General features: G+C 54.9%; 2 long non-coding RNA genes across 2 annotated transcripts; one reads left to right on the forward strand and one right to left on the reverse strand.

Moving 5' to 3' along the window:
* Nucleotides 1-1,318: 1,318 nt before the first annotated feature.
* Nucleotides 1,319-15,893, forward strand: LOC109310225. The gene is made up of 3 exons (XR_002101165.1): nt 1,319-1,328; nt 1,459-1,464; nt 15,779-15,893. It is a non-coding gene; the product is annotated as an uncharacterized LOC109310225 (long non-coding RNA).
* Nucleotides 14,105-15,849, reverse strand: LOC109310224. Its single transcript, XR_002101164.1, has 3 exons — nt 15,774-15,849; nt 15,097-15,224; nt 14,105-14,286 (listed from the first exon to the last, which is right to left on the reverse strand). It is a non-coding gene; the product is annotated as an uncharacterized LOC109310224 (long non-coding RNA).
* Nucleotides 15,894-23,525: the final 7,632 nt, after the last annotated feature.

Consider the following 23,525-nt stretch of genomic DNA (forward strand, 5'->3'; position numbering starts at 1 on the left):
GAATTCCCTAGCATTTCCAGGCTCTTCTTTTCCCCTGTGTACAAATCATTTTATTTCTTTCCTCAAGTGCCTTGTCCTGGGACCCCATCAGCTCACTTTTTTCTATGACTATTTTTTCACTTGGCAGCCTCATCTCCTCCATCTGACAGGTGGTCATGCCCCTTTTGACCTGCTGGGGTTCAGAAACAACTCTTTGCTCCCAGGTTTTGTTGTTGTTGCCGGTCTTTCTATGGCATTTAATACTGTTCGGTCCAGGTTCGTGCGTTAGCAGGCGATGATCCCTTCCATTAAAGAATAGTTCAGTAGCCAGAAGCTAAGAGAGAACATATTTCAGGTTGAACAAAGCATTTCAAGTTGATCCAGGATAATGTGTTTTCAGTCTTGTCACTCAAAAAAGGGAAAAAAATCTGTTGTGACTTGAGTCAGATCAAGTGCATTTTTTTCCCCAATTACATAGTTTGACCATTAAATTGAAAAATCTTCTATTCATCCCGGTCCATCCCAATACCACATCCCCTCTGGCACCAATAAAACCATCCCTCAGTGACTTGGCAAAAGCAGCATCAACAACACAAGAAGAAAGCAACTCCTTGGTTTAGATGACTTTGAACAGGAGCCAAAGAAGCCAACCTGGTGGAGACCATTCAAGAAGGCTCACTGCCATCCCGTCTGTTGGAAAATCTTTTTTTTTTGCTTCAGCTATCACGCTGGAGTTGTGCATGGCATCATTTGAGGGTTGCAATGTCCAATTTATTTTAGAGAAAAGCAGTAGCGCTGTCGGAGGGAGGGGATGTGTGGGACGGAGGGGTCCCCCCGCTGGAGAAACCAGCCCAGACTTGAATTAGCCTGTGTCTCGGCACAGAGTCCTCTCCTGGTGCTGACTGTACCGGCCTCATGCCTGATTCCTGCCAGGCTGTCCAAAGTGCGGTTATTTGAATTTTCCATCATACCGGTGGGAAACCAGCCCTGGAAACTTGACAGACAGCGCAGGGGCACAAACACTGCTTAAGTGATGTGGTTTTTAAAAATACAAAGCTTGTTATAGCTGCCGAGAGGCGGGTGAAATCCTGCAGCATCTCCGCCATCACAGGATCTCTTGCCTTCCCCATGGCTGCATCCCCAGGGAACTTGGCAGCTGTTCTTCCTCCTCCATAATTTCTTTTAGTCAAGCACTATTGAGAAACCTGGGAGTCGTTTCAGTCGCCAGGCGGTTTCACCAAGCGCTGCGTGGATGTGAGCACAGGGATGGGGGACGTCAAGTCAGTTCTTCGGCTTGACTGTTGTGACAGCTCCACGTATTTGATGTAGATTCATGCTGAAGAGCAGGCGTCAGAAACTGAATCCACGCGGTACACGTGAGACCAGCACCGTGCATGTGGCTTCAGGGAAACCTGATGGATTTAACCGGTGCAAGTGTGCAACGGCCCTGGGAGCTGGTGTCAGCGGGCGCCGTTGGAGTCAAAGGTCGCCTGCCAGAGAAGCAGGAACATGCCGGTGGTCACAGAAAAGGCCCTGCTCTCTTTAATGGCTCGCTGTTACCAACCCCAGATGCAGGGCCTGCCTACAACCAGTTTCTCCTCCCGGGCTCTCGCGGGCCACTTTGTGGTGCACAGCTGGAGCAGGTCAGATGGTGTTCAAGCTGGAGGTAGAAAAAGTGGAGCTGGGCTGTTCTCGGTGGCAGCAGATGACAGAACAAGGAGCAGCGGGCTCCAGTTGCAGCAAGGCGGGGTTAGGTTGGATATTAGGAAAAATATTCTCACGAGGAGGGTGTTGAAGCACTGGACCAAGCTCCCCAGAGAGGGGGTGCAACCTCCATCCTTGCAGGGGTTTAAGACCCAGCTAGACAAACCCTTGGCTGGGATGATGTAGTTGGGGCTGGTCCTGCTTGGAGCAGGGGGTCAGACTTGATGTGACCCCCTGGGATCCCTCCCAACCCTTGTTTGTGATTCTGTGTCATTGCTCAGTGGTCCGGGGCTCGCTGGCGATGCTGAATGGCGCAGGTTGTTCCCAATAGGATGAGCTAGCGCAGGTTGTGCCTGGGGGACGGGGCAGCTCTTTTCTGACCCCTTTCAGAGGTCTTCTGTGTGGTTGTGAACAAGTGTCTGTGCCGAAGGGACTCTGCACATACCCAGAGGAATTGGGTAGATCCCGTGGGAATGAAAAGCAGACAAGTAGTACCTGTGTTTGCCTGTGCCTAAAGGGGAAGCAGGCACCTTGGGGCAAAGGCATGGGAAGGAGCAGGAACCACAGAAGGATGCCCTGGGGGGAAGCTGGGACTCCCCAAGGGGCAGCGAGCAGCCAAGGGTTACAGGGTTTTTAATTCCCTGCTGTGGGAGGCTGCTGTCTGTGGCAGCCAACTGCAAAGTTGGGTGCAAGCACGAAGATTGCAGGCCACATGTACAGCACGGGGGGGTGGCTCTCTCCTGGGGGCATCTCCGTGAGCCCCTGGGCTCTGACCCGACTCCAATAGTGGAGGGATAAATATGGGGCTGGATGCAACTTGTACAGCCTGGTCAGCCACATCCAAGGGGCAGCTTTGCCCAGCAAGCTCCTGGCTGCAGCTGCTTAGCCCCCACTCCTTTACTGGGAAGCGCAAGCCGTGTCGGCCCTCAGCGCCCAAGGCAGCATGGCGTCTACTCACACCGGCACGGACCTGGCAGGGGTCTCCTGGGCATCAACTCCAGGCCCTGCTACCGCAGGCGAGCACGTCAGAGCATCTGCTCATAAACTGGCCATGCTCCATCTTGAAGTCAGTCGGTTTTCCCCCCACTGCTCCCACAGCCAGGCTCTGCCAGCAGCTGTACCCCTCTGATAGTTAGCACCCCTCATCTAGTTTCCAGCCTCCATATATCCCCACTTCTTGTGCCACTGTCCTTTGGATCTAGCATGCTCTGTCCCGGTAGGGAACCGGCCCTGGGGAGCCCAGGACAAGCGAGCAAAGGGTGCCTGTGTGAGACTTTTGAGACTCTTTTGAGCTGGGGCCATCTCGCAGCAGGTCAGAAAGTCCTCACCGTCAGTCATGTAGTCATATTCATAAGCAACGCTGGAAATGGTATTAGTGTTTTTCCCTAAACCGGGGCAAGTTAAAGTGCCAGTCGGAGTACTTCCCCCAACAATCCCTTTGACGGCCGTTCACCTCTTGGCATAAAGACAGCACAATTGTTGGTCACAGTTGCATTGCTTTATTGAAGGAATGAAAGTACCTGCTTTGGTACCAAGAAAGCTCGTGTTGGGGCCATTCGCAGAAAAGGTCTTCAGTGAGACTGAGGGAAGACCTTGCCAGGATTTTGCAGATCAGTTTTCACCATTTTCAGTCTAAAAGGAAGAGAGAGGGACCTCACAGTCTTGCTCGCAACACGGAGTCCTGCTAAGAGAAGTTTAGTTCAGTATCTCGCAAGAACCATCCGAGTCCCCTGTGTGCATGGGGTACTAGACCAGCCACTAGCCAGTGTATGAGCTATAGACCCAAGAGTAGGGAGAGCCAGAGTTAAGGGGCTGTTGGGGCTTTGTGGGATAAGCCCAGGCCAGGGGATCTAGTATTGCCATCTCTAGCCCTTGTTGCTGCTGTTCTGGGAAGATCAGGGCCCTTGGTGTTGTGTACAATGGGCCTCGGTACTCAGCCAAGATGTGCACAGAGCAAGTATTGACTCAGAAACTGCTCCATGCAGCAAAGGCCAGATGTAGGGCGGAGGCTGTGGGATGAGGATAGATGTTGGCAGCTTGCAGACCAAAGGGTTGTGGGGCCCCAGATGTGAGCCTTACCTTTATTATGTTGTTCTCAATGCTGCGGAGGGAGGTTGCCAGTCCTCCATGTAAATCAGACTTGCAGCGCTTGATGCTCATCACAACATCCTGCATGCTCGTGATAAAGTCCTCTCTCAAGCTGGCTCTGGCAGCATCTAGGATGAAAGTAGAAATGTGCCTGTATCAGTCTGGAAAGGAAATCCAGATAGAAACAGCCCACTGCATTCAAAAGGCCAAGCTCACTTTGCACACCCGTGGCTTTGCCTTCCGGTATAAGACGGAGAAACATTGTCTAGAAAGCAAGGCAGTAATGTGAAGCCCTGGATGATTCTCCCCTCCCTGCCTGAGATTTCCCCAAGCCCTTGTGAGCCGCCCTCGCTCTCCTCTTTCCTTAAAGCCATCAGGGATTTTCCCAGTGCTGCCCATCCTTGTACTATGAGGCAGGACGTGAGGATGGAAGGTCATGGCTCCCTCGTCTAAGGGAAGCAGATGGACTCTGCACTGGAGGTCTCCTTTTGGGGCTGAATTCGGATTTGGACGACATGCAAACCTGGAGTTGACTGCAGATGACCTGGGGCTGAGACTCTGCTAAGCGTGCAGCTCATTCTTACACCGTGTCCAAGCCCTTGGTCACACATTTGGGTAGAGCCCAATTATGTTAATATATCCTAGATCTCCAAGGTCATTTGCACGATGGTGAAGAGCTCACTTACTGGAGAAACACCAGGTGGCAAGGGCGAGCAGCAGAAGGGCCCCAGATGCCTTCATGGTTGAGTTCGCTGAGGTCCTGATTGCAGCTCTGCCCAGCTCCGCAGTGCAAATCCTCGTCCAGAGATGCCGAACTTATATATGCTCCATATCCCCAGCCTTGTTGCACTTTTATTTATTGTAGGGAATCATTTGCCAAGACAAGCAGCTGAGAGGCAGGTACGCACATTAAGTCAGATACACACCATGGGAACAGGGGAGACTCACAAATAAGCAGCATTTCTGTTTGCTCTCACCGCCAAGATCCCCGCAGTGCTTGTGGCTGAGCAAGGGACCTTGTTTGCAGACTTGAGTGTGTGTTGTGTGTGGCAAGCAAGGCTGTGTACAGCAGGGTAGAGGCACCAATGAATTCCACATTACTTCAAGGCTTTTTCTTTCCTGGGTGAGTTTGTGCCAGGCAGTGTAGTGGTTTGGACTGGACCCTGTGAGCTGCCAGAAGCTAATCAGAGCTTGCCTGGGCCAACATGCCTGGAATAACCCAGGATGCTACCTACAGCAGTGGTGCGGCTCCCCGTGACCCAGCAGCAAGCTGCTTCCCTTGCACAGTGTTGCACCACGGAGGTGATCGCCTGTGGTCATGAGAAAGCAGCTTCACTGTCACGGGACCCCTTTGCTCTTTGGGGAGTGCAAGCACGATGACCTGCAGTGCTCCGTGTGCAAATCCAGCAGCGATAGGACTGACTGCAGAAAGGTGCACTTTTCCACAGGCGTTGAGTTGTCCGCTTCCAAAAACCACCCTCCCAATCTGTGAGATGCCGTTTCAGTTCATGTCCAGCCCAACCTGACGTTGCTTTGCACGGTTCCAAGGTCGCCACCATCCACCCCAAAGGGAGCTGCTTTCAGAGGCAGGATCCATGTAGCCTTGTGACATTTTCTGGACAGTTTGCAATGCTTGGATGAACGGTGGCAGATAATTAGTAGCAATTAAAACTGGGCCCTTGTGAGGTGACAGCAAACTGCAGTCAAGCCGCTGAGGTTTCTCCTCCACCATCACAACCAACTTGTTCCCCAATCCCACAGGCCGCGCTGCTTCCGCGCCTGGCTGCAAAGGGATCCCGAAGCCCTTGTTCAACATTGCCATCGCGGTGAAAGGGAGCATGGAGGGCATTTTCCCCACGCCCCTCGGAAAGCACCTGATGTGTCGCCGACATTCAGAGCATCCCCACAGCCCAATTGCAGTTCTGGAGGGTGAAGGGGCTTTGTCCTCAGAAAAGACCAAATTGCATCAAGCAGTACAAAAAGCTAAGCCAGCGCCTCGTGTCCTTATCCCCCTCAAGGAAATCCCCCACGAGCCTTCCTGGATCCAGGCACTTCCTTGAAGGAAGGGGCAGCAGAGAAGTGGGGCACAAATCCCTGCAAAATGGGGAAACCAAAACTGCCCCCCCCCCCCACTCTTGTGACTGTTGTCAAATGTTTGTGGTCTGTGCCCACACTCGTCCTGCCAAACGAAAAACGATGGTGTTGCCTGGAGCACACAAAGTACCAGCCAAAGGCTGGACCTCCTTCCAGCCGTCTGGCCTTCCTGGGAGCCTGCGGATTAGATTCCTTCCGCGCCAGCCTACGAAGGGAAGGAGATGGGAGCAAATAGGGTTGAGATGACCGCTGCAGTCAGCATGGGGCGCGCCGCCCCCGTGCAGGCATGTGGAAGAGATCAGAGGTCAAAAAACAACGCTGAAGACACGGGTTTCACCGCTCTGGTCCCCCGGTTGTCTGCCTGATCGGGGATGATGAACTTTCCACCCCCACGGGTCCTACTTCTCATAATCTCTCCTGCTTCGGAGACCTTCTGTGCGCAAAGCCATTTAAGCGCTAAGCTGAACGAGCAGCTCCTGGCGTGAGATGGGCTCGTGGAAAACGTGGCTGCCACAACTCTCTCCGGACCGGTGAGTCCGTCCAGCAGCAAATTGGTCAAGAAACCGGACCCTATGAACCGCTGTTGGGGGTTGTGCGAGGAAGGGGGCTGCAATGGTTCAGACGCGTCACGAGGAGGCTGGACACCCCGCCAACGCCATCATGCAGGGCGCAGGGGGAAAGAGAGGTAGACCCAAGGAGAGCTGGGGACCCATACCAAGGACTGGATGGGGCTTCAACTGACCAAGCATGGGGCAGAGTGGAGGAGGGTTGTTACAGCAGCCTTGGCGCTGACTTGACTTGACTTGACAGGCAATGGCTGAGGGTTGCGTGGCTTGCTGGCCAGCAGCTGGAAGGAAGAGGTCCAGAAGAGCGGAGCAACCCTGAAGTCAAAGTAGAAAGTGGCAGAAAAGCAATGGAGCTGGGTCAAAGATGCCAGGAGCAATGCCAACTCTGAGATCAAAGGGATAAAGGGATATGCCATGTCGTCCTTTGTAACTCGGCCTGATCCAGTAATCGCGGCATTAGCTGTACTGAGCAGCACAGCCCTGCCAATGTCTTGCAAAAAGCAGCTGTCAGGATTTCTAACACCATCGATAATGGCTAAGGGATGAGTCTCCAGAGAGTTGTAAGCTGGAAGCAGGCCGCAATCAAAGGCAGAGCCTACAACAGGCTGCGCTGTATCGCTGCAGAGAAGTGATTAGGAGGGTGAGACAACTGGATTAGACGGAGAGAAAAATGGACAGCGGGAAGCCTGGTGCTGGTGAATGGGAGGCAGCGCAAGAAGACACGCAGGCCTGTTGCCGAACGCATGTGCCCATGGAAAGTCTGCTTATGCCGCCCCTGCTTGGCAAGCGGCTTCTGTTTCACCTAATCATACTCTTGGCAAAAGAGCACTTCATCGGGCCCCCGAGGGCTCTGCCTTCGCATCGACAGGCGCCGCGATGCCGACTCCCCGGGTCGGTCACACCGTGCGTCTATCAGACCTACGTAGGCTTCCCTGGAGCAGCGTTGCTGGAGCGGGCCGCAGCGAGCAGCTCTCGCTCGCGGTTTGTGAGTCAGGTTTCCGAAGGCTGGTCTTCAGCATGAATCTGCGTCAAATATTGGGAGCTGTCAAAATAGTCAGGTTTAAGGACTACCCCACTGCCTGCGCTGCGGAGGGGGCGGCGTGGTTAAAATGTCTGGGAAAATGAGGCAGGTGGAAGCATGAGCTATTAAACGATCCTATTTGCATAAGCTGTTCTGTGCAATCACTTTAGCAAAATCCGGTGCTCCCCCAGGTACTTTTTGGAGAGGGGAAATGCAAGGAGATGGAGTTCGGGGACCTGGTTGAACTGGGAACGGCAACCGGTTCCCTGTTTTAGAAAGACGGGCTTTTTCCCATAGAAAAATTGCTCCTTAGTGCCTGGGCCCTGGTACTTAAAACTGGATGTGATGCTGCAAATAGTGGAAGCCCTTGCCCACGGAGCCAGGCCAGCAGCGGTGAGAGGAGCGGGAGCGCTCGGCTCCAGTCTGCTGTCTGCCACGCGCAGGAGCCGACAGTCGCTGTCTCTCTGAGCCTTCATGGTTGACTTGGATGGAAACTCCTACCCAGCTTCATCCCTTCCCCTGTTCGGGGTGGCTGTGTCGGCATGCTCTGCCTGACGTGGTACACCCATGGACCACAAAGGCCACCGTGCCTGCTTCAGATAAAAGAACAGACAAGGAAGGAACTGCACCATTCATGTTTTATTAGGGGGATCAAGAGCCAGTGGCTGCCGCTGTCCTGGAAGCGTCTGCCCGCTTGCGCAGAGAGGATGCCGCAGGAGTCCTCGGAGAAGGAGAGGGGACATGAGCAGTCAGTGCGTCCCAGGCCTCAGCCATCATCTCAAGCCACTTGTTTCCTGCAGAGCAAAACAGAGGCAGTGAACAGGAATGATCCAAAAGCCTTGGCAAAATGCTTGACATCCTCATAGGGGCTTGTCCGATCAGACCAGCTCTCGCCAGGGCGCCAGGGAAAAGCTAGGCGGGGCACCCCATGGCTTTATAATCACGCTCAAGAACAACTGCAAGGTGTGGGGGTGCAAAGCCTTGCCCAGACCAGCTTCGTCCTGTCCCGCATCTCGCCTTTGCCCTGGGCTCCAGAGCGAGACGGAGGGGGCCGAGCTCCCCGCCAGCACTGCCTCTGCACGAGCAGCGTGTTCACCACCCCCAAGCACCCCAAAATAAATAAGCCAGCTGTTCCCCGTTGTGGGCTGGGCGTACAAAGCAGCATGACTTCGAAATGATGACCACATCTTTATTACCTTTCAATCTCTCTTTTAGTTTGAGCTTCCCAGGAACCCAGAGGGACACAAGCTTGAGCTTTCTTCTGTCACCAAAAGGGCTAAAAATGGAGAGTCTCTTCTCCTGTAACCCCCGGCTTGAGCTGAACACCCCCCCGAGCTCAGGGTCCTACCCCACCCCGATACCAAGGGATCACCCCATGACCTGCTGGTCACCATACGGGTGGGCGAGTGCAGCCTGCTGCGGTCTCTGGACACGTTACGATGGGATGACGGGCTGAGCATCGGCTCATGAAACAAAATCACTGCATCAGGATATCCCTGGGGAAGGTCCCGTCCTGCCCCAAACGGCTTCCCCTTCCCCCCGAGCCAGGAGGAAGAGCTGCACCAAAGGGTATGCTAACGCCAAGCACGCACCCTCCCTGCAGATGGTAAATGGCTTACCGCTTCTCGTCCAGGTCAGTAACGATCTCCTGCAGAACAGCGTCTGCCACGTTATCCAGCATCTTCACCGTGTCCTCCGCCATCACAGCATTCGCCTCGGCAGTGCTTTCACTGACAGCAGCTCCTGAAACGCAATGCCACGGCATAGACTTCAGGAGGGCAAATCGGACATTACAGCCCCCACCTTGCAAAAGGGAAGCAGTCCCAGCTGTGTGCTGCGGGGAGCAATGCATTAGAAGGAAAAAGTCCTGGACCCTTGCCTAGGTGTTATGTTAATGGACCCAGGGCCTGGGAGATCTTCCCCCGGCACAGAGCATCCCCAGAAGGCATGGAGTCGCCAGCAGCTCCAGACTCGCCGACAACTTCAGGCGCTGTGGCCGTGGGAAGGGACATGGGAGGATTCCTCTGTGCTGGACCCGTCTGGGCCGCAGCTGGTGCAGGTCAGAGCTGCCTTCGGGCTGGTCCTGCGTGAGTGTAGGGACCAGCTCAGAAATGCCCCCCTCAAAATCTGCCCCTCCGGTCTGTATCCAAAGTCGGGGTTCTTTGGGGCTCTTTGCACATGAGCACATGGCCAGAGCCAGCACTCAGAGCACCCCCTGCACTTACCAAAGAGGCAGAGAAGTGCCAGGCTGAGCAGTACAAAGGCTCCTGCTCCTTTCATGGCTGGATGCTTGCTTGTTCGGTGTGGAGACAAACCCGAAACGCTCCGGTCGGCTCTGATAGGCATGCGGCAGTCGGGCCCGGCATATTTATAGAGCTGTGAGCATCCCTTCCCCGCTGTTCCCGTGTGACCCCCCGCCTGGCATTGCTGGCGTGGAGCGTGTTCTCTGAGGGCAAATTTAATCCTGTGGGAACAGGACCTGTGCACGCTGCGCCTGTTTGCTCTTCCATGAGGTGGGGGACCACTTGCTTTGGGAGCCTGCAGGGTCTGTAGCCAGGAAACCCAACCCCCCCACCCCCCGGTTCAAGCTGCTTGCTCTTATTTTTCTTCCTCCCTGTTTCCACACAGTCACTCGTGACGAACGAGTTCCACCCTTGGGTCACTGAGTGTGTGTGTGCGTGCGTGAGTGTGGGTGCATGTGTGTGAGCGAGTGTGCATCACATCCTGTAATGGGGCACGGGGCTGGGTCCCCTGGGAGTCCTGGGTCTGACCACTAGCGAAACAATGATTGCCGTCCACGCCGACATTTGGGGTTGTTAGAAGCAATGGAAAACCTGGCTGAAGGAACTGGGCTTATTTGGTCTGGAGAAGAGAAGAATGAGCGGGGATTTGATAGCAAAGAGGATGGAGCTGGGCTGGTCTCAGTGGGGCAGATGGCAGGACAAGGAGCAATGGGCTCAAGCTGCAGCAAGGGAAGCTGGGGCTGAATACTAGGGAAAACTTTCCAACTAGGAATGGGTTACCCAGAGAGGTGGGGGAGTCTCCATCCTTGGAGGTTTTTAAGGCCCAGCTAGACAAAGCCGTGGCTGGGATGATGGAGTTGGGGCTGGTCCTGCTTGGAGCAGGGGGTCGGACTAGATGTGACCCCTTCCACCCTCCTTGTCTGTGATTCTATGACTTTCCTAATATCCAACCTCAACTTCCCTTGCTGCAGCTTCAGCCCATTGCTCCTTGTCCTGTCGTCTGCCCCCACTGAGACCAGCCCAGCTCCATCCTCTTTGCAGCCCCCCTGCAGGGAGGTGAAGGCTGTTCAATCGGCCTCGGTCTTCTCTTCTGCAGACTAAATCAGCCCATTTCCCTCAGCCTCTCCTCGCCAGTCATGTCTCCCAGCCCCACAACAGTTTTCATTGCGCGCTGCTGGACTCTGTCCAATGTGACCACATCCTTTCTGCAGCGGGGGGCCCAAAACTGGACACAGGACTCCAGATGTGGCCTCGCCAGTGCTGAATAGAGGGGAAGATTCACTGCCCTCGACCTGCTGGTAATGCTCCTACCAGTGCAGCCCAGGATGCAAGAAGGGCGCACTGGCTCATATCCATCTTACTGCCCCCTGTCACCCCCAGGTCCTTTTCCTTAATAAAAAGCAGCACAATCATCCCTGCCCATGTGCACTGTAGGGACACGATGCAGGGAAGAGACTGATGCTGAGCTGAAATCGGCTTGCAGAGCTTTGTGTAGTTGCCCCATCCCACCTGCATTTAATGCCCCCTCTCGCCATTACTCATGAAAGTACAACGCGCCTTGGGAGTTTTGCTTCTGCAGGAGCCTGAGGGCAGATGCTGTGTACTGAGCACCAGGGCCACGTCCCTCAGCAAAGCCCCTCGGGGCCGTGCCGGCATTCAGTCCTGCTCCGGCTTTGCATATCCGTGTGCAGCGACGTGGAGCCCCCGCGGCAGGAGCAGGGTGCTCAGGCTGCCTTGTGATCCTGCAAGGAAACCTCGGAGCTTCAGAGCCGCAAGTTAAGCCCTCGGCATCGCGGTCAGGCATCCCCCGGTGCTTCGCTCCACGGCTGTGAAGTCTGCAGGCTGGGACGTCTTCTGTTGCACCTGTTGGGAGCAGCATCCTTGAGTTTAGGGTCAGTCTTATTCCCAGGATTCCTCTGGTTTCATCCTCTTATTTTCGTCATCGTTATTATTATTATTGCTCACTGTGGAGTTCAGAGCCTCGTCAGGCATCGCGGAGGAAGCGATCTCCATCACGGTGATTCTCCTGGTAATTAGCTAGCCTTTCAGTGCTCTTAAAGTCAGGCAATGACTTCATTTATTTAGTTGGTCTAATCAAAGATGTCACATGGATCCAAAGAACCTTGTCTGCCTTTTTTCCTTAGGCCAACACGGGTACAACCAACACCCCTGAGGTGGATGAGGGCAAGTGAGATGCTCGTCCCGGCGAGGGTGCAGGACGTGCCGTGAGAGCGGCAGGGACCCTGAATGGCTGGAGGTCGCCGGTCGAGTTGCTTCCCCAGCGGCCCCTCCACCTGACGTCCTGAGGGTCTGGGTTTCAGCAAGACGAGAGAAGGGAAGCCCTTGTAGACAGGGCGGGTGGGAGAAGAAGCAACTTATCGAAACAGATACGTTCCCGACAAAAGATCCTGCTGCAGCTGCCGGAGCCCATCGGGATTTTTTGGAACAAGCCTTTTTTTTCCCTATGTGAAAAGCAAAAAATTACTGCTTTTCTTTCCTGACGTGAGTGAGAGGGCTGCTCTTGTCAATTCGTTTCAAATGCTCATCTCTCATAAGGATATGATTTAAAAAAAAAAAAACAACAACCAAAAAAAACCAGTTGAAGTGAGGGAGCAAAAAAAGAGAGAGAGTGACCCATAGAAAGACTCCTTTACAAGAGAGTTGCCCGGTTCGTCTGAAAAAGATAAGCGCTGCATGGATATTTAATAAACCTGCTTCCGGAGATGCAGCGGGTGGTAATGCTTCACATAATAGCGCTGTTGGCAACCTCAGACTCTACATAATCCTCTTTTTCCTCTAATTGTCATGAGCCTGGAATGCGTCTTTCTCTTCTCGGTGGCTCCCTAAGGGGAAATCCGTGCTTAGAAGAGGGAGGACGGGGCTGCGTAGCCAGCCGGTCAGCGTGGTTCCCCGTCCAGGCCTCTTCAGGCGTGTTGCTTTTCACCTTCAAAGGGGGATTGGAGAGTTGCTTCCTACCCAAAACACCCTAGGAGCAGGCGGAGCAGCTGAAACCACCCAGTCGTGGCCTTACGGGAGGGCTAACCGGGTGACCGCCTGGGGCCCCACACTTTAGGGGTCCCACATTTTTGGGGAGGGTTGTGTAGTTCTTGCAAGGAAATGGCTCTGTTTGCATTTTATCACCCGGCTATTTATCTAATTCCCCCAAAGAATATTAAAAAGCTCCACAGTACAACTGTGGTGGGTTAATATTGACCGAGGACATACCTCTAAGGGGCCCCTAATGACTCTCCTGCCCTAAGGCCACCACTGGATCCACCAAGTGCCAGCAAGGCAGCGATCCTGCTCCCGAGGCCCCGTGTCCTTCAGGTGAAAAGGCCAGCTGGGCTGGATTTGCTCAGGCCCTTCTGATATAGGCAGACCATGAAGTGAATACAAAGTCCAAGTGCTCCACGTGCATTATTTCAGGTCACCCGACTTGGCCCCCTTCTCCATTTCGTGATGATCCCGCACTTTAGCGCCATGTAAGAGTTGCTATTTCCAATCCACTTAATGTTCGCCAGGCCGGAGCTTGTATTGTTTTAGTTTCTTAACCAAGATGCCCCTTTCCTCGCCTGGCAGCCTCACTGTTTTTGCTGGGAGGGAGACTGCAAACTCATCAGGAAATGCAAAAGGGGAAGAAGAGGAAAAGTCTGTCCGGCAACGCTGCTCGTGGGCTGGGCCTCAGCCAAATGTCTCTGTGGGGTGCCGGGGTCAGCGGCGTGTGATTGGTATCGGTAGGTGGGTGCAGGAGCTGGATGGGCAGAGACAGAGTTTGGGCTGCTCGGCCCCTCCCGGTTTCTGCGCTGGGTTCGTTTCAGGGGGTTCTTGCTCAATCGCAAACACCGTTTCTGCATGGGAAAAGGTTCCTCTAAGCCAGCGCTTTTCAACCTGCGGGCGTGGACCCCGGGGGTCTGCAGGCTGTCTAAGAGGTCCGTGGAAGAGGACTACGCTCAATCGGACGTTTGTGTGAATACCCACACTTAGCCTAAAGAGGTCCATGCCTCCATTCAAAATTTGCAAAGGGATCTGCAAATGAAAAAAGGGTGAAAACCACTAGTCTAGGCCGCTCTGCAGTGCCCCTCACAGCAAGGAAGAATAGGGCAGAGGGAGTCTTTATTTCACACGTGAAATGCACACATGTACACACATCAGCTTAGTGTGACTTGGTCTGTTTAAATCCCAGCCCCCCGCCCGATCCATTTGTGAAATGGCAGGTCGTTTTAGGAAGGCTTTGTTCCCAGTTCCCCTTCCCCCCGAGCTCCCTCCTCTCCCTCCTCGCGAGTGAATTGCAAACTGCTGATTATATCCCTCCTCGATTTCTGAGCACCATCAGTCACAAAGGGAGAAACTCCAGAAGCCCAGGCTGCAGGAGTCCTTTGTGCTAACAATAAATAAAGGCAACGGGCACCTGCGATGCTGAAAACGCTTTATTAAATATGCAAATCAGGGGGCCGTAGCATGGGCAAAGCTTCTGGAGACCAGCAGGGCACGCGTGTTCAGACTGCACAAGTAGCTTTATACTGCATGCAGGGAAGGGAAGGACATCTATTGTCCAGCACTCTCCAGTTTGCAAAGACCGCGTTCATTTTGCCTGAAAAGAAAAGAAGCGAGAGGGTGGGTTTGGGGTATGCTTATAGCAGAACTAGTCCTGCAGCGGTCCCCCTGGCAGGACACAGGTGCCCGTTCAGGCCCAGGCTGGTTAGTTAACCTCTTTCCTCCGCTGCAATGAGCAACCTTTGGGGTCGTTTCGTGCTGCACCAGGACATCGGAGCGCAGCGCCCTCCAGCAGAGCTGAAGCGGGGGACGGAGCCGGCAGAGAGCGTGGCTATCTGCTGTGGGGGTGGAGAGCCGTCAGGCATGCGATTAGTGGAGCTGAGCACCACGTTATGCCTTGCTTTGGAGAGAATTATGAACGGATGGCACCGGGGCTCTTCCCGCAGCAGCGGGGCAGGCCTCCAAGACCTCTGTAAAGCACCCGGTGTTTCAGTCCGGCTGGCAACGCAGGGGAGAAATGACCGTGTACGTGACAGAACGGGATTTAGCCCCAGGTCAGATAAGTCATCAAGCCTGTGCCTCAGTTACACACGAGTGGCGTTAGGGCCTCGTTAAGAACCACGCGGCTGTCGATTGCCTTCCCTGTCCCGCCGTCTCCCAGAGCATCCCGCCGTGGTGTTGCCGTACACCCGCAGTGCTATGCTCGGTGCGTGACTTTGGTCCGTCGTTTGCTACACAAGCCTCTTCTGGCTTGTTTGGGTCTGAACCCCCTGGGGAAGGTGGTGTTTTCAGTCTATTATTTTATCATCTATAACACCACCACCTTCCAGTCCATTTATCAGGATCATCTGAGGTGACCTGGGAAGGCCCCTCCACCAGTCTGCCTGGACGTCCATGCATTCATTACCTGTAAAGACGTCCTGGTAAGTCTTTCCAGGGCTCGATCAATACTAGCCTCAACATCGCTCCTGCACCGCTCGAGTCCAGAAGAAATGTCCTCAGCCACGTCGGGATTCTCTTGGCTACGAGTAGCCTCTAAAACAACCAAGAAAAGGAGCTGCATCCTTCACTGCAGACATGGGAGCAAAGCCCTCAGTGGTACAAAGCCATCGCAATAAAATAGGCCGGCAGAATGAAAGAGCTTATCACCTTCCAAAATGTGACAGTTATTCACGGTGAACGCTGGCAGGACCACGCTTGCCCACCCTGCCCTAAATCTATACCACGTACTGCAAAGTTCACAGTCTCCCATCGGTGCACCCAACCCCCCAGCACCTCAGGTCAAGGCCAGGTCGGGGTAGACCACTGCACCATCCGGACCTGACACTTCGCTGGCGTGGATTTATATCTAAAGTGACACACTCAGAAAAAAGCCTAGGGTAGGAGTTTCCATCCAAGACAACCACATGGAGTCATCAAAGATGTGGCTTTCCAGCAAAGTTCCTGACAAGGTCGCAGATAGCACGGTTTTGAACGTAAAGGACGGGTTCCTCATTTGTTGTCCTTAAGACACGGTCCCGTAATGAAGCAAAGCACAAAGCCTTGGTTGTGGGGCTGGCAGATACCACGTTAAAGGTTACTTACCAGAGCACCAGAAAAGGGCCAAGGAGAGGAGCAGAAAGGCGGCTCTTCCCTTCATAGTGGAAGAGGTTGAGTGTTTTTCTGAAGCGGTTAGAAAGGTGTGTGCCTCGCCACTGCCGTGTTAGCAGCTGGGACCGATGCCGTGCTTATATCTGTGACTGTGGCCTCCCATATGACTCTCATGTGGCACTGCTGGCTGGAGTTTCCAGGGCATGTTTGCTTAAACCATGTCGAATCTGGATTTTTTTGGATAGTAAATAGCTCCCCTATCACTGCAATTCTCATGGGAAAGCTGGCTCCGGGGAACTGTCTCTTCGCCGCTGTGCCTGCAGGTAGAGCACGCGAGGCGTCACCGCCCGCTCTGCCTGCCCGGGGCACCGGCTCGGGCGATGCCAAATGAAGAAACTCTGGCCAACCTGCTGCGTGGAGGGGTCAAACGTGGCCAGCTGCAGACGGGGCTCTGGCGGGCTCTTGATTAAGAGCTGCTCTTCTAATGAGGGGTGCAGTTTCTTTTCTGCCGTCATCATCATCATGCGCAGGCCCTTGGCCATTGCTGTCCCACTGGTAATGAGGAACGACCGAGTTTAACGGTTGTTAGGGGACGGAGGGGGTTGGTGTCTCTGGTCGGGGGAGCACTTAGGGCACACGTGGAAAAAGTGACTTATGTGGTTGTGCTGGGGTGAGGTTGTGTCTGCGATGGTCTCAACATGGATCCAGCACGTGCTTCTGGTGCAAGTCATTTGGGCTTTTCAGGCGTGTATCAAATCCGCCCTGGGGGAGGGCAAATAAACCCCAGCAGGTGACACGTAGGTGTGAGAGAGGTTCCCCACGGAAAAGGACAATGTGGAGGCCCAGGAGATCCCCTTACCCTAAGCACTGAATTCTGAACTCAGTGGGGGACTTTTGGGGGGCCCCCACCACAGAAAGGATGTGGACACGTTGGAGAGAGTCTGGTGGAGGGCAACCAACATAGTTGGGGACTGGGGGACAGGACTGGTGAGGAGAGGCTGGGGGACCTGGGCTGATTGAGTCTGCAGAAGAGAAGACCGAGGGGGGCTGACTAGCAGCCTTCACCTCCCTGCCGGGGGTGCAAAGAGGACGGAGCTGGGCTGGTCTCAGTGGGGGCAGACAACAGGACAAGGAGCAATGGGCTCCAGTTGCAGGAGGTTGGATATTAGGAAAAACTCTCTCACGAGGAGGGTGGTGAAGCACTGGAGCAGATTACCCAGAGCGGTGGTGCAGTCTCCATCCTTGGAGGTGTTTAAGACCCAGCTCGACAAAGCCTTGGCCGAGATGATGTAGTTGGGGCAGGTCCTGCTTGGAGCAGGGGGTTGGACCAGACGTGACCCTCTTAGCGCCTTTCCAGCCCTCCTTTCCTAGGATTCACTGTCTTCTGCCGGCAGTGAGTTCATTTTCTACCCTGGGAAGTTTAAAGCATGCCTGACACTGCTCTGGAAACAGCACTTACAGAAACCAGAGGGAAGAGGGCAGGAGACGAGAGGATTTGTGGGAATCCTTGTGGACGGCCAGGCCCGGCATGCCCCTGTGTCGTGGCTGAGGTCACACCAGGCACCGCGTGACGCGCTCCAGCGCGCATGTCCAGCAGCGCACGTGGCACGGGTGATTGGACAGCCCTTCATCCCGTAAGCTGCTGCCCAGCGTGATCACAGGGTTCCCAGGCAATGCGTGTCTCCATCGCACCGGGACAATGGCTCACCTAACCGGCAACACAACCCCCAGCAGGCTGCGATGAACCTGCTCACTGACACTTCGCTGTTTTGCCTTGGGCACATTTGAACCCCCACCTGACACCGCTCTGCTGTGAACCAGGCAGCTGTCAGGAGGCTTGTCAGTCTCCCACGCTGGGGGCTGCCTGGGAAATGTTCTCAGCGTGTGCTTTCCTCCAGGCACATCCACGCAGGAGCTGGAGCGCACACAGGAGCTTCGTTTCCTAGGGAATTCAGTCTAGGGTCAATACTGACGCCTGGGAATGGGCTTGGGGGCAGTTCAGAGCCTGGGGGAAGCAGGAGGAGGACACGTGGCTGAACGCACCTGCATGTCACAGCGATGCTGGGTTATTGAGAACATGGACAAACAATACATTTGCACCCATGTCATTGGCACTGGGCTTGGGAAAGAACCAGCAGCACATAACCCCCTAAAGCAGGGTAGTTTTGCTCAATCTGGCATAGAATAACTCCGGCCAGAATCAGGGTAAAATGCTGCTAATTGCACCCAGCCGGTTAGGGGTCATAGCATGGTTGCACCTGCTCCCTGCTGGAATTGCTGCCTGCTCTGTGCTGCTCCCCCTCGGGGAGCTCGTCTGTCCAGGCCTGGCCACAGGTAACTCATGCTACAAAACAGTGGGGGATGTGAGCACTCTGCCCTGGATGGGCGCTAGCCATAGAGCAGCACATTGCATGGGCACATCTACACACGCACATTTACTGCGCAGTAACAAAATTACTATGTAGTATGGGCGCACATCTACACATGCACACCTGTACTGTGCAGTAAATATGCTGCCTTACACTGACTTGAGTGTAAATTTGATACCTGCATCATGAAGGTATCAAATTTATGCCCAATTTGTTATTGCACAGTAACACATGTATAGACACCTTACTGCGCAGTAATGCTACGTGTGGACTGACTTGGGACTAACTTTAGTCTCAAGTCAATCCACACACAGCATAACTGTGCTTTGAATCCTGCACATGTAAACGCTGACCTATTCCCGCTTACTGCACAGTAAATTTAAGCCAGCATGTAGACATGCCTAGTGCTAAGCTTCACTCGCTGACCTCAGGACTGCTGTTCTCAGGCAGCGATGTTTTAAAGGCTAGTTTGAATGGGAAATCGCAATCTCAGGCGAAATCCTGGATCCAGTCAAGGTGAATGGCAAAACTCCCAGGGGCTCCCACTTCTCTCCCTCTTTTCTCACCCACTGTATTCAAATCACTCCTGTCCCTTTACACCCTGCTCTATGCTGTCTGATGAAGAGAGCTCATTCATGAAAGCTTGCGCTGTGTCTCTATCTATAGATTATTTAGTCGGTCTATAAGGTGCCTGCCTGTCTGCCCTAGGCCTAAAGCACCCTGAGTAACCAGGTTCGTGGTACCTTCCCCTCTTCACGGCTGGAGAGCAGGTAGGTGCTAATGCCGCTGTCTGCAGGGTTCATTCTCAAAGCACCTCAGACTCGCCCTGGCCTGTTTCCTGCAAGCATGGCTTGAAATAGCTGCCCAAGGGACCCCTGGCAAAGGAGGCACCACTCGACCCCCGCAGCTCCTCCAAGCGCTGCATCCGGAGCTGGACCAGGCTGCATCTTCCTGGGAAGACGCTGACAGGATCAAGTGCTTGGCTATACTTCCGATGCTGCCCACACCCAGAACAAAACCTCTCCCTGCTCAAACGAGGCCGTGGCTCCCCTCAGCATTGCAGCGTTGCATTTCTCTTAGCATAGCTCCCTTTTAGCACCAAAGCACACGCTGCTATAGCAGATAGCCTTTTCCTTTTTGAAAAAGCCTTTGGGGCAGTCCCATTTCTGCTCTCTGTATGCATGGACCCGTCCGATGCACAGGGAGATTTTCACTTGGCTTCAGCAAAGCTTAGCCCTTTCCCAGCTGTATCTCGGCATGCCTGCCGGGTGTAACCAAAGCACGTGGCCCTCTCTCCAACCTCCTCGGTGTCGCCCGGATGATGGAGCAGCCCTGTGAGTTCAGCCGCTCAGTGCCAGAGGACCAGCTCGGGGCTGCCCAGAGCTGGGCTGATGTTAATCATAAGGAGCTGGACAGAACCTCGGGGAGTCCGAGGCTTGTCCGTATAAACCTAGGGAGGCGCTGGGGGCCCTTTGGGTCCTTTGCCAACTGGGGAAAAGTTGGCATTGTGGTGCTGCAGCTTTCAGGGAGGACCGAGCTTCTACGTTTGGATGGTTTTCTACACCCCTTTCCCACCACCTCAGTTTGGGGTCTGTCCTGCTATGATGCACACAGCATCTCTCAGGCTCATGCGTGTTCCAGGACCCCTGTGAGGAAGAGATCCTCACCTCGAGCTGGGGAGCCGAGCTGCCAAGACTAAGTGACGTGCCCAAGGTCACACCGCAAACCTGTGGTGCAGGGGGTGCAACCCAGATGTCCCAGACGCAGGCTACAGCCCTCCCTCTTCCTCCATCCTCCTCTCCCAGGGGATCAGAGAGTCAGGCTGGGGGGGTGGGTCTCATACCATTACCAGCCAAGACTTAAACTATTACAGGGCCGCCCAGCCCTGTGTGTCTCAGGCTTTGTGTTGCTCATCTGCACATGGGGGTCTGCACAAATGGAGCAGATCCATCTGCGGTGATGATATCGCTCCTCATGACACCATTTGCACGGAGACCTCTGGCAGCTCCCAGCAGCCAGGCCTAACTGCTCTATAGCTCTCACAGATATCATAGACACTAGGGCTGGAAGGGACCTATAGAAGGACAACCCCTGGGTATCCCAACCTGGACTGGGCCATTTCTAAGGATAAACCCTCGGCATTGTCTGTGCCTCAGCAGAAAGGAGACCAGCAAAGATCTGCGTTTCCTTGAGTTTATTGAAACAAGCTGCTGCCTCAGGTCGAGGACGAGGACAGGGTGCTCAGGCATGGGTGGAAAGTCCAGGTAGCGAACGGGAAGAAGAGGAGAGTTGGAGGCTGTCATCTGTCCACGACTCGTCAATGTGAAGATGCATCTGGCTTTGGTCATCCAGTCATTATCCTAAAACCCCAGTTAAGGTGTTCTGAAAGACAGGACAGCCGTGAACCAGAGCTGGCATCTCCTGGCTGCAAAATTCAAGGCAGGTCTGGACACCGGTCAGTCTGCGTCCCGTTGCAGCGTGTTAACCGGGCGCAGCTGCTGCCCGCTGCTCACCGGGGCTGGTTTGACCTCCGTGCATGATGGTCACAAGGCGCCGTCATGGGGGAAATGGAACAGCGACCTCCTCTTCCAAGCCATGTAAGAGCCTGGGATGTCCTCGCCCTAGCCAGGTGGTAGCTCTCCCTAGGAGAGATCCCAAGGGGGGTCCTGGGCTCTTGACTCCCACCCCGTCCCTACCGAAGTGGGCAGTAGTCAGGCCACTGGGAAAGAGACGGTGTGACTCCGCTGCCCCTACATCAGCCTGTGATGGAGAGCCCATTTTAAGGCTTCTTTGCCGGAGACCCCATGCTGGGGCGAAACGTATCCCCAGCACACGTGCACCTCTGCCCGACAGTGCTGCACCATGCGGTTTCCTCGCAGGAACCTCTGCATTGCCCGTCTCCCGTGCCGCGCTTTCACGTAGACCAAGACAACCTGCGTGCGCCCAGCCGCCCCTCCCGAGCGCCAGGAGATCACGCTAAGAAGCTCCGACTGCTGCTCCCGCGCTTGCTCCGAAGCAACCCACATCCACCCCAAAGCCCCCATTTACCATGAGGCCCTGAATGGACAGGGTCTCCCCTGGGGAGAGGTTCTTCACACAGGTCTGGAGCTCCTCGATGAGCTGGGCGTTTGGAAGGCCAAGGCCAGAGAGCGGGGAGAGAGCGAGGGAGTTAGCAGGAGCCAGCAGAGCAGAGGCTGCAAGACAAAGACACGTGAAATCATCCCGACAAGGGCCGCCGGGTCTGCCCGACCCCTGCTCGTGCCCTTCAGCCTGCGCGCCGGTGCCCCGGGGCAGGCAGCCGAGCGCTGCACGAGGCGTGGGACCCTGCTCGCCGCAGCGTGCAGACCACGTACCGGAGCAGCAGCACAGCACCAGGGCCACGAGGAGGGAGGAGGCAAGCAGCTTCATGGTGGAGCCGGCTGTGCAAGGCTCAGAGGCTCCGGCTGTGATGCTCTGCATTTTGTGCTTGCTGCTCCTGCCTTTGTATGGGGCACGTCTGCATGCCCCTCCCAGCGCCCCCAGGCCAGGCTGCCAACGTGTTTGCCCGGCCCGCGGCCAGGCGAGACGTCCCAGGGCCCCTTTTCAAGTCGAGGCCTCCAGAGCAACGTGCACAGAAGAGGGAAGGGGTGTTTGCCCCTCAGCGCTGCCCAGGGAGCATCTCATTGCCAGTCTCAAAGGGTGAATGAGCTTCCCTTCAGGCGAGCTAATGGTTTCTGCAGACGTGGGGCTGGCTGAGCAGCATGCTGGTCCATGTGCCCTTGCCTAGAGAACAGCCTTCACGTGGGGTATGGAGGCAAAAGCTTGTCTGCATTGAAGGTGAAGCTCTACTTCTGTGAGGGGACTGTCCGCTGCGGTGCCGGCGATGGCGAAGGAGCGTGCCCCGTGGCCAGGGCTCCTTTGCAGCTCAGCCTGCTCCAGGGGAAAGGGGGAGGGAAGTGTCCAGCTGCCTCCAGTCTCCCTGCCCTTCCTGCTTGTCCCTGTCCCGGGGGTGTGAAAAGGTATCTGACCCTTGCCAGCGGGCTCTCGGTAGCATTTATCCCGTGCTGCCTGATGGGCCTTGCAGGCAGTGCTGCCTCACAAAGAACAGATGGGAAATAACAAGAGTCTGGCCCGAAGGCCCCAAATCCAGTTTGCTTCTAGCAGAAGTCACAAAATCACAGAATCATAGAAAAGGAGGGTTGAAGGGACCTCAGGGGTCACATCTAGTCCAACTCCTGCTCCAGGCAGGACCAGCCCCAACGGCATCGTCCCAGCTGGCGCTTTGTCTAACCTGGTCTTAAATCTCCAAGGATGGATGGAGAGTCCACCACCGCTCTGGGTGACCTGTCCCAGTGCTTCACCACCCTCCTCTTGAGAGAGTTTTTTCCTAATATCCAACCTCAACTTCCCTTGCTGCAGCTTCAGCCCATTGCTCCTTGTCCTGTTGTCTGCCCCCACTGAGAGCAGTCCAGCTCCATCCTCTTTGCAGCCTCCCTGCAGGGACTTAAGTCCTGTAATTACAATCATAATGAAGCGGAACAGAAGGGATTTTGGGGGGTTCTCTAGAAATTCACCCATGCCTAAAGCATCCCTGCTAGAGGCTGGTCCAGCCAGCTCTTCCAAACGTCCCGTGACGAAGACCCCAATCTTCCCTCTGCCAGGGCTTAGCTCTCCTTGCAGGCCAGACAGTTTCTTAATGCCTAACCTACATCTCCTACGGCATCATTCAAACCTGCTTCTTATCATCTCCGCAGTGGGCATGGGGACAGGTCTTTTAACATATTTGCAGCCCGTTACCCTGCCTTTCCTCTGTCTCCGGCTCTCTTGACAGAACAACCCAGTTCTCTTCTCAGAGGTCAGGCTTTCCTAGACCACGTTCAATGCCAAATATCCGAGAAGAGCAGCAGAGCGACGTGCCGTGGGACGCCTGCATGGGAAGCCAAGCGCTCAGCTCTGAATATTGGTGCTCTGTGCGGTCCAGGCCTCGGTCACCCTGCAGTGCGCACACACGACACACACAACTGTTGTGCACGTACACAAGCCCCCAGCAAGCCGCAGTGGATGTGCCCTGAGTCACTTCTTGCTTTTCCCCTTTGAAAACCCACCCGACGTGACTCTGTCCCGAACCCGGCAGCTGTCAGGAGACTCATCAATCTCCCCCTGCTCGGGGCCGTCGGAGGGATTTTTCTCAGCCTGTCCTTGCCTTCGGGTGACTGCAAATAGAAGGGGAAGCTTGCACGCACATTAACTTAATTTCCACGGGCAATGTAGTGCCACGGGCCAGCATTTCTCCGTGGCATTTGTCTAAGGGCAGACGCTGAGCCGGTGCCAGCCACGCCGGGGGCAGGCTGGGAGAAGGATGCGCTACCGGATGCGCTGGTGTAGAAAAGAGGGGCTG

Source organism: Crocodylus porosus, unplaced genomic scaffold (assembly GCF_001723895.1).
Source record: "Crocodylus porosus isolate Cpor-Errol unplaced genomic scaffold, CroPor_comp1, whole genome shotgun sequence".
Classification (NCBI taxonomy): Eukaryota; Metazoa; Chordata; order Crocodylia; family Crocodylidae; genus Crocodylus; species Crocodylus porosus.